General features: G+C 31.3%; 1 pseudogene; it reads right to left on the reverse strand.

The window, feature by feature from the left end:
- Positions 1–3,640: 3,640 nt before the first annotated feature.
- The window catches only part of LOC107505432, a 47,465-nt pseudogene continuing 36,829 nt past the window's right edge, over positions 3,641–14,276 (reverse strand).

Here is a 14,276-nt window from a genome sequence, read left to right on the forward strand (position 1 = left end):
ATTTATTTTCATTTATTTCTCCTAATTTTAACAAACTTGTAAGTTCCTTATATTCCAAGATGTAGCTGTTTTGAACCTAGAAAACATACCATGAAATCATTAAAATCAGTTGAATTTCTCAAATTAATAGACTTAAAAATCCTAACTCAAATTTTAGAATTATTCTTTTAAGTGATACCGTCATGAGTGTTTAATCTTGAAAGAGGAATTTGGGTGCTAAAAGAAAGAAAAAAAATATTCATACACCATTTTTAAAGGCATGATTATTATTGCTCATCATTTGAAGCAAATCTGTACACCATACTAACACCAGCATCCAGAAAATAATTGTTTTTGTACATCATTTATAGAACCTAGGATGTTTGTTTAGGCTAAGTTAACCAATTAGAAAATGGACCATCACCACACTATCGTATTATTTTAATTGTTAGTGACTAATCATTTGTTGTTTTTTTATAAACATTATCTGAGAGAGATGCATGGATCATATGAACCTAATTGAAAGATCAGTCAAGATTCCCAGACATCAGAAAGATGCCTAATTTTATGACTTTTTCATATTGACTGTATCCTTTGTTCTTAAACTCATGTATTCTAGGAAATTTTTTCATAGATTTCTTTGAGATTTTTTTATGTAGACATTTATAACATTTTTGGATAGAGATGGTTATATTTCTTTCCAATGTGAATGCTGTATATTTATTTATTTTATCTTGTTGAACTGGCTAGGATACCCAGTTTACTGTTACAACACTGAATAACAATGGTGAAAGTGTATCATTGCCTTGTTCCCAATTTAAGGGGTAAACCTTAAGTTATTCACCACTAAGTATTAAGTGTTCATAGGTATTTTTTTTTTTTGGTGTCTTTTAGTTTAAGAATTCTCAGAGCATTTTAAAGTACTTTAGTTATATCTCACAAACATGATGTTATATTTTGATTCTCATTCAGTTTCTCACATTTTGTTTTAATTTCCCTTGAGACTTCCTCTTTGACATGTGTTATTTAGAAGGGTGTTGTTTAATGTCCAAATATTTGGGAATTTTCCAGGTATCTTTCTATTGTTGATTGCTAGTTTATTCCCTTTTGGTCACAGAAATACTTTTTAGACTTTTCATTATTTTAAATTTGTTAGATGTATTTTATGGCCCAGAATATGTTTCATCTTGGTGAATGTTGTAGGTACGCATCACAAAAATGTGTATTCAGCTGTTTTTCAGTGGCCTTTTCTGTGAATGTCGATTACACTAAGCTGGAAATAGTGTTGATCAGAACTTCTATATACTTAGTGATTTTTATGTTCAGTCACTTAGTGAGAGAGGAATAGAGGAAACTTGAATTTGAATTGTTGATTTTACCTATTTATTTTTCCTTTATGTCTTATTAGTTTTGCCTACTGTATTTTAAAGCTGTTTTTAGATGCATTCACATTTAGGATTTTTATACCTTCTTGGGAAATGACTCATTTATCATTATGTAATATTTCCTTATTCCCGAAACTATTGTTTCAAAATTGATATTGTCTAGCATTGTCCTTTTCTCTTGTTTATGTGCTTATATTTAAAGTTGAGTGTCTTCTAGATATCATATAGTTATATCCACCACTAACTTATTATTTTTACATTTAAAAAAATTTAGTGGTTTCCCCAGGGCTGAAGATATAAATATTTAATTAATTGACATTTACACTCAAGAAATATGATACTTGATTTATAGTGTAAAGAACTTACAGTATTTTATTAATTCCTTCCTCCAATCCTCTTTGCTATTTGTGTTATGTATTTTAATTTCACATATTCTTTAAAACTTGATATTGCTGTTTTGATAATAAAAAGAAAGTTATATTTTAGAGCAATTAAAAAAACTAAAGTTTATTCTATTTCTAGTTTCCTTCAAATTTCATGTAGATACAATTTTCTGTTTGATTCTTCCTGTCTGGAAAATTACAATTAAACTTTCTTGTAGTATTACTCTGTTGGTAATAAATTCTGTACTTTTTATTGTATGACAAATATTTATTTCTCATATATTTTTTGAAAGATAAGTTCACTGAGTTCAGAATCTTTTGTTGATAGATATTTTATTTCAGTACCTGAAAGCTGTCACTTCTTTTTCTTCTATTGTTATGCCAAGAAGTAGGCTGTAATGATTCACTTTATGTATTTATTTTTTTGTATACAAATGGCATGTCTTCTTCTATGGCTGTCTCCAAGATTTTCTCTTTGTCTTTTGTTTTTTAACAGTTTGAGTCTGACATGCTTGATAATGTGAGTGAGTGTGTGTGTGCATGTGTGTGTGCATACACTTGTGTTTGTCATGCTGGATGTTCTCTGAGTTTTTTGCTTCGTGGATTGGTGGTTGTCATTAATTTTGGAAAGTTCTTGACCATTATTGCCTTAAATATTTCTTTTATAGTGTTCTCTTTCTACTCTACATTTCAATTACATATGTATTAGAGGGTTGATATTATTTCAAGCTCTCAAATTCTCATTTCTGATTTTCATTGTCATTTTTCTTATATTTCAGTTTGGGTAAATTTTAATGACCTACTTTAAAGTTTATTAATTGTTTTCATAGCTCAATACATACTATCAATGAAACTAAAATTCCTTCTTCCTGTCTTCTCTCCCTCTACTTACAGTTTACATTATAGTTTCCATTTCTAGGCCAAAATGGCTTCTGTTATCTTGCATGTTGGCCACCTTTTCCACTAGAGCTTTACCATATTAATCATAGTTATTTCAAATTCCCTGTTATATCAGAGTATGCTTCTTCTGATTGTTGTATCTCTTGTCATGCTTTTATTTCTTGATTTTTTGTGCACATCTATATATATATATATATATATATATATATATATATATTTAAAGCTGATATAGAGTAATAATAAACACCGAATAAAATAATATTTATGCTTTGAAATGGACATACTGTCATGTCTTTCCTTGTGCTAGACTTTTCATGTCAGGTCTGAGTTTAATTTGTTCAGGAGTAAAGGTGGATTGTTGGGATAATGTTACCATAGTTACCCTTAATGCCCTACAGGCTTCAAATTCCTTAAGTGTTATCTTGTATTTAGAGTGATTTGTTTATTAGAGGTTTTCTTTCATTTACTGTTCCACATTCAGCTTTAAGCTTTCCCTTTCTGCTGTGTGTCAGAGAGGGTGTCTCTCTAGGACAATTTCACTGATGATTGTTTTTGACTTATGCGAGCCTAGTAGTTAATTGTTGGTTCATAAGAAAAAACACATTCTCAATTACTCTTATTAAGCCTCAGTCTTTGGCAACCACTCTTTCCTGAGTCTTGAGAGCCTAGCCTTCTCACACTCCCTCTTGTAGCTATTGTTCTGGATGCAGCATGGATTCCTGCCCTTTCTTCAAGGGTAGGAATTCTGTATCTGTTTCCTTCCACACTCATAAAGGTGGCATTGTTTGTTGCCCTTCCCCTACAGTTTTAGGCTTTTGTTCTCTATGGAATGTAGCAAATAAGGAATTGTTCATATGTTTCCTGCAGCAATTGCTGCTGTTCTTCCCTTGCTTAGTTGCAAAGGATGCTTTTTCAAGTTTCTCCCGTTTTGTTTTGTTTTTGTTTTCCCAAGGATTTTATTTGGACAGACCTAGGGACAGGGAGGCCCTGCATCTAAAAGGTGTTAGGCCTCTTGGTGGTGCAGTGTGGCTTATGGTGGGTGGCTGGTGGGACCTGGTGGGGCAGCGGGAACTTGATCTTGGAGTCGTGGAACTGCTCGACTGCCGATCAGCGGCACTTGCTAGCTGCTGTCTCCTCCACCTTTATGATCTGGATTGAGTAGGCACGGGCATGGTGCCTGGTACCTGTATTTCAGTAGCACTGGGTGACGGCGCCTGCAGTGGTCAAATCAGAATATTCCCCGTACATGTTGTGGGTGCCACTTCAGGAGTCATAGCACAGCCAGGTGCTCATCTGCGGGAGGGGTGGGGGTGGGGAGGTGTTCTTAAACACCTGCCCACAGTAGACAATTTCCCCTGAAGACTTCCTTTTCAGCTAAGACACAAGGTAGTAGTAGCGAGACTTGATGACGTGGTTAGGTGCGAAGATGCGCATGCAGTTGAGGGGCAGCGTAGGTCACTTGGGGGAGGGCAGGATGCGACCCACAGCGTGCCCAAGGTCTTTATAGCTCTCTCTCCCCCCGACTTTGCCATCACCCACAAAAGATTCTCCATTTTTAGAGAGCTCTCAGGTCTACAGGGAAGAGCATGCACGCAGTGCATTTACATCCCCCGTGGATTCCATATTTTGTTATTTTATCAGTTATTTAACAATTTTGAATTCATTGTTATTTTATCAGTTATTTAACAATTTTGAATTCATTAGCAATTCTTGTCAGTGTAAACCGTCTTCTGCCCAGATAATCACGTAATCAAGCCCCTTTTCTCCTTGCAGGTTTGCGTTGAGTTCATAGATTTTAATTTGCATTGTTTGTAGGTTAGTTTTAGCCCTGCAAACTCAGGTATCTCATGGGTTCAAGAAAATGGATAAATTTTGTACATTGTCTAGCTATATTGTTTGCCTCTGTAAGAGTGGAAATAATTGCTAGTTTCAATTTTATCAACCACAAACAGAAATTAGAAGTTATTTGCCTGCATTTTTAAAATACATTTTTTTTTTGGTTGTTCTTACAGTATTTTTTGGATGATCTTATCTTTTGGCTTATTAGTTCCTGGCCAGAAGTCTGCATCAATACTTATATTTGTTCCATGGTATATAATAAACCATTTTTCTCTTGCTGCTTTTCTGTTTAGCAACGGTGATAGACAACTTAATTATAGAATCTCTCATTATTATTTTCTTGAGTTTAATATGCTTGTAGTTTTTGAAGTTCCTCAGTCTGCACATTTGTAATTTTCATCTAATAAAGTAATAATATTTTTAAAAAATTGTTCAATATATGTAACTCTGATTGTATATATGCTAGATTTTTTAATATTTTGCATACATCACTGAAGTGGTACGTCTTTTTTTTTTCAGTTATTTTCTGGATTTCTTTAGTTTTTTTGTAGTTTCCATTGCTTTGTCTTTGCATTTGCTGATATTTCATTCCACAGTATCTGATCTCCTATTAATCTAATCTAGTGAAATTTACATCGCAAACATTATAATTTTTATCTCTGGATGTTTGTGCTATTTCCTCTCATTATGTTCATGCTTTACATTTGTGAACATACTGAATATTGTTTGTAACAGTAGAATTAATGTCCATGTGTACTAATTCTATCATCCACCACGTTTCAGTTTGCTTCTATTGGCGTATTTTTTTCTAGTTATGTGTTAAATGTTTCTATTTCTTTGCATGTATGGAAATATTTTATTGGATGTTGGATGTATATATTTTACACTATCGGATGTTGGATCATTTTTTAACTCTTAAACAGTCTTATACTTTGTTCTGGCATGCAGTTGAGTTACTTATAGATTAGTTTACTCATATTCAAATTTGTTAAGTTTTAATAGGGCGCATCTTGGGTCACCTTTAATCTAGGACTAATTTAGAGCCACTTCCAAGCTATAGCCCTGAAATATTCAAATAAAGTATTCAACCATGAATTCAGTAAGTCTCCCTGTTAGAGCTCATGAGAATTCCCGTGACTCCTACCTCCATGTGGTTTCTGAGAATTGATTTTTATACTACAAATGTGCAGATTGATACTTGCCTGAGGATGCAATAGGACCTATATGTAGCTTTGTGAACATATTCCTGTTCATTGATCCCTCCTCTGTGAAACTCTTCCTTATAAATATCTAGCTGACTTATCTCCTACAAAGAACAGTTTCTTCTGTCTTTTTGACTCAGTCAGACCACTGGGCTCAGTTGGAATCCTTTCCCTGTTCTTCAGAGTCTGGACAATAATTTCAAACAGAAAGCCGGAATGATTGCAGTGCTTGCTTCATTTGTTTCTCTTCTTTCCAGGATCACGGAACTTTACTGACTTCTTTTTAATTTCATGAAAACTGTTAATATATATATATTTTAGTTTTTTAGTTTCCTTGTGGCATGAAACAGACATTTCTCTTTCAGGCTTGTCATTAAAACAAACCCTTGTGCCCTCACTCAAACCAGGAGATAGTTTTTGTACTCATCTTTGGCTTTATAATGGGAGGCTAAACCCAAAATTAATGAGTTTTCAAATACTGAAAATCTAAAAATCATAGATGTCTACTACAATATCAGCATTTATTTACTTTGCAACAGGTAATGTATGTGCTGATTTTATGCTTTTAGTATTTTCTGGTGTCTACACTAAAGAGGATATTAAAGGTTACTTGCTTTTCTTATTGTTATATTACTACTACTTCTAATTCTGCTACTACTGCTACTACTATCACAGAAACATTCATATTTCTAAGATATATAACCAGTAACATCTTTACACTTCACAGTTGCTCCAATAAAGTCTTTTCTATCATTTTTTTTTCTTAAGTGTACACTTATTTCTTCTCTTAAGCTTGGTTCAGACACTTCCTATAACTAACATGTTTTTTTACTCCAAAATTGGGAAAATGATGCTACTGAGATTGTCTAAGATTAAAAAAGTATTGAATCTAGCTATTCTGCTCAGACATAAGAAACCTATTTATGTAAAACCTAGTTAGATTGTAAAGAGTCATGATATTTTAGATGTATTTAGAAAAATATGCATTATAAAATTTTCTGACTGATTTGGCAGTTCTAAAAAAAAAATATTCTTATTATCAGCTAAAATCTACCTGGTTAAATAAGTTAAAATGGATGTAATTTGTATAACTATTAATTAGGTTCTCTTTATTTTAAATGTTTTAAAGTTCATAATCCATAATATTACAGAAAGCACAGCATTCAGACACTAGAAAGGAAAGATAATGTTATAAGTACTCATAGATATTATTATTATAGCAATTTCAATATTATAGACCTGATGATTTTTCCCTATTTAAAAAATAAAGATCAAGTTATATAAATTCAAAGGCTATTAACATTGAAATGAGTCTAAATAAATTGTGTTGCTTTTTTTTTCCTGCTTTTTTTCTACATATTTTTGTCATTTCCTGTATGCCAAATAAAATATGAGGGTAGACTACAAAAGAAATCTGTTGAAAATATATAGTTGATTTTATAAAAATAAGAGATTAAACCTCACTGCACTATATGTTTCCTGGTATAATGTAGGCTCCATAAGGACAGAATCTGTTTTTTTTGTTTTTTGTTTTTCTAAAAAAATCTTATTATTGATGGGACACAACAGGCTAGAAAACTATTTTTGTTCATAATGGCCCTTAATGGTTTTCTTGAGTTATTATTATGCTATTTATTAAATGAATAAATATATGGAATACAATTTTTAATTAAGAAAGTGTTCACAAAAATAACCAACCTCTCCTCCCCCCATACCAATTTTATGGCTGCATACTTGTGTCTGAATGAAGTTGTATCTTGTCTTATGTCACTAAAGAAAAATAAAGGTACTTTACTTAATATTATGTAGTATTTTTCAGTATCTGTACATAACAAGGCAGTATTGTAGTTTGGGGGGAAGATTACTTCAAAAGCATGTTCCTCATGTATTTTCCAATGAATGGAATCATAAATGCACAATGGGTTTTTTTTTTTTTAAATGCTCTGGGAAAAAACAAAATGAAATATATTTTACATACATATATAGACACGAATAAAATTAACTCTATATTTCTACCTACTCAGGTACAGCTATCTAATTTCTTATCTATTACATGTCCACTATATCTGATTTTTAGAGTTAGTATAAAAGTCAGTCTTTTCTTTGTTTTCCCACAGCTATTGTGACAGTGGTGATTTCATATCACTTCCAGTTATAAACTGCCGTGAGTGGTTGTGTGACCAGCCCATTTCACTTCTCCACCCCTCTTACTAGTCTCAAGGTAGCCTCTTATGTACATCCCCAGTTGTAGGACTTCTGTCCAATTTCAAATATTTCATTTAGAAACTTCAGTGATTTACAAATTTAAAAAGTGTGTTTGATAGTTTATTTTAATACTTAAAAGAACTTAATATTCAGCCAGCCATAAAGAAAATTTTCTGAGCTTAGTTACACAGCCCTAGACAAGGGAAAATTGTTTCTCCTGTGCATGGGCACTATGAATTCTCTAGGCTATTTATCTTGAGGACATAACTAGGATGAAACCCTTCAGCCACCCTGCACTCCAATACACTGACTACCAAGATTATGCTAATAATCGCCAGCCAGAAGAGAGAGAGGTGCCTGTTGTTTTGACTATCTACTCAAGTGCTCTATGCTCTGAATGAGATCATCACAACAGAACTAAACACCAGTGCTATAATTAAGAGAAAAAAAAAGAGCTACATCTAAATACTTTCCATTCTTTAATATTTATATTTTATCTTCCTAAATACCTTCCAAGCTCCTAAATATGCCTCTTCTTTATGATGCATTGATGATCAATATTTTTAGTTTAGAAATTAATCTGATGGCTTTTAGCTTAATTCTATTTAATTTTTCTTTATATTTAAAGTGTAGTATATAAGTCATTTATCTCCTCTTTACCTTTTGACTATGTTTGGCTAAATTAAAAAGTCTTTTATTTATTAATTAATCTATTAAATGTCTGTGGAGTTCCAAATAAGAATTGAAAACTTTATCCAAAAAACAAGAGAAAACTTTATTAGAGAAATTATAGCTTAGCAGGTAAATCATTACATAGTTGAATTACTATAATGTAATATGTAATATGAGTAATACTCATAGAAACATAAAGGAAGTGAATATTTCAAGTCTCTCAATTATATTTTCTCACATTTCTAATCACTTGAGCTCGAAACACCAGTTTTCTGTCTGCATTCTCTAATTTAGTGATGTGTCCACTTCTTGTTTTCTGATAATCACCTAATATAAACATATATATATATGATGAGACTAACATATAAATATATAAAATCATCATTTAATAGAATCCAGCTCTGATATTTCAGAAATATTTTAATGCTCATACTTATTTGTTCAAAATACTTGGGATTGTAAAATATAGCCATTTTTTTTTACTTTTTAATAGTACATTTAAAATAATATGCTAATTATACAAGCAGTATATATAGGTCATAAGAAATTTTTTAAATTATGTAATATTTCAGTATAGTGAGGTCAATTTTTGACCAATATAAACATAAATATTAAAATAATTTTATTAAATACATTTTCTTTTGATTTGCTTATTAATTTGGTAAGCCACAATTGCATTTTAAAAATAGATTGTAAATAAAAGCTATAGGAATGTTCAGAATAGTAAATAAATGTATATAGTTAATTTTCTATGCAGTGGGTTTTAAAATCCTATGAACAAAATATTTAGATAAAGCCAGTATTGCTTTATTTATGTTTATTTAATCTCAATTGGACTTATTACTTGAACTGCTTAGAAAGATAAAATTTTTATACTGACCTTTCAAAAACAACTTTAGTTTTTAAAATATTCTTTCCATTTCATTAAGAGAGCTCTATAAGTAAGAATGTCAAATAATTGTAACCTTCTCTGCCATTATGCTGGTACACATTACTTTTTATTTCTCTGACTTAATTGCGAATGAAATGTTTCTCCACTGATATGTGAAACATTTGTGAACTAATTGGATAGTTCTATTTATAAAACTTGTGTTAGATTTTTCTCTCATGTATCTGTATTTTTACAAAAGAATATACAAAAACAAAAGTAACATCATTTATTTGTTAGATTTTGTGCTCTGTTTTGGGGAGTTAACAGAGTTTAAAGTCTAAAATGTCTTTTCCTATGTAATCATACACAAAAAATATAATTCTATCACTTTTACTCCGTTTCCCTGGATTCTTGTACTCATTGCAACAATTCAATATCTATTTCAAAAGTGCAGTGAACCATTTTTTTTTTTTTTACTATCTCACTGAAAGAGCAATATCCTTGTTCTCTTTCAAGATCCATTTCCTTAGGAAGCACATCCTAGCAACTGTTTCCAAGATATAAACATTAGTATTGCAGCACGCTATTTGACTGTAGCCTGTGGGGAGGATTTTCATGCTTCAACACAGTATAATATTCAAATTGAAAATAAAACTTTTAAATCTTGAAAGGGACTAAGGTAACTTGGTTGGGTTGTGACTACCATCTTGAATTAGAAATTATGACAGGGTGCCCATTTCTTATTTTCAAGCTTCATTTTCCATTAAAATGTAATCTGAGCAATTCAAATGTGAACTGAATCGCAGACTTTTCCGAAATTCAGGCTTCCGTTTGCTTCAAAGGCAGAAACATAAAGAAGCTCTGCCTATATAGTTAGTAAAGTCTTTAGAATAAGACACTATATGAAAAAAATAACTAAAGCAAAGTGTGAATACACTTTTTTCAGAAAAGTTCACCAGGCCAGTAAAGCTATCATTGCTAAGTGCTTTCTTGATATTAGTTGTGCTCTATATCTTGGTTATAGCAGTAAATATAATAATTTCTTAAATATTGATGGGTAGATGCAAGAAATGTTGCAATTTGCCTCATTTAACACGACAGTTGCATTGTTGCCAGGGTTACTATTTCCTAATTTTCTATATTATACTCTGGCTACAAAGTTGAGATTAGCATAGAGTAAAATTATGATATTAAATACAGCAAAATCAGCATATTTTTATTATGAAAAACAGTATTTAATATGAATGACATTTCTCTTTTCTGTCCTTTTATTGGTATAGCTTCCATATATTCCATAGAGCTGGAGAGAAGTTCATGGATATTAATTCTTCAACAAATCACCCAGTGTTCAATGTAATTTGAATGAACACTTTCAGGAAAATTAACTTTGGTTTAAAATAAATAAACTAGTATTTAGTTTGGGCTCCTTGATTTTTCTTTTTACTTGTGCCTGTGGATTACCCAAGGGCTTTCTTAAAATGTACTAAAATACCTCACACATTTCTAGAGAGAGATATGGATATTTAAGGATCTCCTAATTGTACTACCAACATTGAGATTAACCATGCCATATAGAGTCATCTAGATGAAGTTTGTTTTATATAATCTTTTGACTACCTGGTGAGAAAAATCTAATTATATATTTATTAAAGACTAATTTTTGAAAGAAAACTGTTCATGAAATGTTTTCTTGGGATATCTGCTTTGTTCATTAAAATACTATAACCCTGTCAGGAAATATCCCATAATTTGGGGGAACTTCTAGGGGGTGGTCATCTGTGAAAATGTATCTTGAAACCATGGTGGGAAAAAAGCTGCACTTTAATTGTAACATGAGTGGAGTCTACTTCTGGTGAAAAAGAGGAATGGTGTGTCATAATACCTCTGTGATACAGGTTAAGTGGAGTTAGAGTTTTATGATTAGAAGAATAGACATTTTTATTCAGATAATCACTGAGTTTGCAAATAACTATGTACTGAACATAAACCTCAAGAGGCTGTATATGTGCCATTTAAGGCATATGTGTAGTATTGACTACATGTTAGTTACAAATATAATTTAGGGTAGAATAATAAAGACACAAAATTCAACTGCAAGCCAGATTAGAAAGCATGAGTGTTTTAGAAATTACAAGAAAAATAAATTCAGAAATCCTTATTTATGCTTATACTATTACCTGCTATTTTCTATCTTTTTGAAATTTCTATTTCAATATGGAATTGAATGATGAAAACATATTCTAAGAAACCTCTAATTCTTAGAAAAGTTACTTTTATTGTTAGTACCATATAATGAAATCACATTTTACTAGGTTTGAGAAATGAAGTTGTCCTATTTATTGTTTGTGTATATTGGACATGTATACAAAGAGTATTTAATAATATAAGAATTTTAAAGGTGATTTCCTCATAGTTGGGATATTAAATGTTCCTGAAATTTAACTTAAAGCTAAGATATTTTGCAATGAAACAATTAGAATTAGAGAACATGCAGTATAGGACACTTGAAAGAATATTCTTCCAATTAGTCTTCCAATTAGTCAGTGCATAACCACTGACTCACTCTATGTTTTATTTTATTATTTTGTGAAAAAATAATCCCTAACCTGAATTGTAGTCAAAGCAGTCCTCACTAAAATGAATCTGTAGTCATTACCAGTATTTTGATCACTGGTTTAGGCCTGTTGGCTAAACAAGACATACCAGGACTATTTAGCACCAAAAATATTTTCAGTTTTATTGACACTTACTATTCCTTCAAATAACAATTATTAAAGTTTTGTTTTAATGAAAACATGAGATGATAACACCTTTATGTACAAGACTACAATCTTAGAGATTATCTGGGTCTCTGAATTTACAGAGAGAGTATACAACTTGCCTAAGGTCATACTACCAGAAACCATGAAATCCAGGACCAGGAGGAATAACTAAGTACTGTGTTTTTTTCACCATATCACAATCTCCCTAATGTATAAATATAAATGCATTATATTAAATAATACACAATATTAGAGTATATAATGCACTATATTAGAGTTCTACTAATTTAGAGTTAATATATATCCCAGAATGATTAAAGCAGTCCTAGTTTACATCTTTTCCCATGGCATAATTAATAACACCCCTTTCACTCTCAAAAATGTTCATATTTGGACTATAAATGATATAGTTGTCCTAATTAATACCATAAAATTGAATCCATGCTAATATTTACATATAAAGACATACTCTTAGGTCGAACCTGAATATAAATGCATAAAACTATCAAATTTTAAGAGGAATCTTATGTTACGCAAAGAGTGTGGACTTTGGAATTGCATAGAATTCAGGTCACATCTTAGCTGGGCACATAGTACCCATGGTGCTTGGGGTGAGAAAACCTTTCTGAGACTCAGTTTTTATATCAATAAAATGTGTTTTGTAATACCCACATTGAAATATTACCATGGAGATTAAATTTTTAAAAATACCAATAAATATATAGTGGCAATCAATAATATTTTTGAATTCTTTTAATAATTTTTTAAAAGAAATCTTTAGCACAATATTTTGGAATATTTATAGCACAGAATAACTATTCAGCAGCTTAAATGAAAACACTACCTACTGCTTTGGTGGAATCCATTTTGAGCTGAAATTAACAATTGCTCCACTTATCACAGCAAGGAATCCATTTTACTAAAAATAACAGAAAGGACATGTTGTATTACAAAAATGTATATTCACTTGAAACGAATGGATTCAAAATGTCTGTAGTGGATTAGCCTGCTAATTTCATTCTCTCATTTCCTCATGGATATTGTTTTCCCTCATTTTTAACCTAGCCCTAAAGTTTTTTCAGGAATAAGCTGTCATTCTTAACCCAATGTTCCACTGATCCCAGCATTATTTTTTAGATAAAAACAAAAAGTATTTTAAACAAAATTTCTTTAAATTATTTTTTAAGATTAAGATACTTAAAAATTTTAGAAGATACTATATATATGCTACATATAAAAACACAAATCCTAATAAAATAAAAGGATGGTTTAATCCCAAACTACATAACTAGTAAATATGTTAAAATTAATGTAAACTATTTCCATAATACATTTTAGTGTTTAGCCATGAATTTACTGTAAATCATTCTCCATTCTTTTGATAAATATTTGTTGAAGCCAGCTATGTTTAGGGTATGGGTACTGACTGACTGCATGACTCCAGGGTCAGTGATTCTGTATATGTCCTATTTTTGACATAAATCTGTTTTTACTTCTTATCAAACTTCAGGTTCTATAGATGTTCCACAGATAATTTTATAACTTCCTCCTCCCCACATCCCACGTCCACATGGATGTATGAGATTGTGTATAAAGACATAGGAGGTTATTGAATATATGAGTCTAAAGTTCTTTGGAGATTTCAAGGTTAAATGTACAAATTTGGAAATCATACACTTTTAAATTGATTAAAGCCACACATTTGTAAGCTCTTAATCATTGAGTATGGATAGAGAAGAAAAATAAAACTATAAAACTTAATAGGGCAGTCCAACATTTATGTCTGGAAAGGAAGAGAAGCCAGAAAGGTGACTAAAAAGGCATGGGCTGGACTACCATTTGCAGTTATGGCATGTAAAGGACTTTAAAGTTCTCACTCCTATCGCTCTCATATGAAAAAAAAATGGACTGAATGAAAATATGAACTTTTCATATGAAAATTTGAAAACTGAGGTTGCAAGCCAAATCACAATCCCCATATTTAGAAACAGGGTCATCCACAGAGACACAGCCAAGGTCTACCCATCTGGAGCAGAAGCCTCTGAGTAGGTCAATAAAACTTAAATGGAAGAAACATA

The sequence above is a fragment of the Rousettus aegyptiacus genome, unplaced genomic scaffold (assembly GCF_014176215.1).
Source record: "Rousettus aegyptiacus isolate mRouAeg1 unplaced genomic scaffold, mRouAeg1.p scaffold_m13_p_1, whole genome shotgun sequence".
Lineage (NCBI taxonomy): Eukaryota > Metazoa > Chordata > Mammalia > Chiroptera > Pteropodidae > Rousettus > Rousettus aegyptiacus.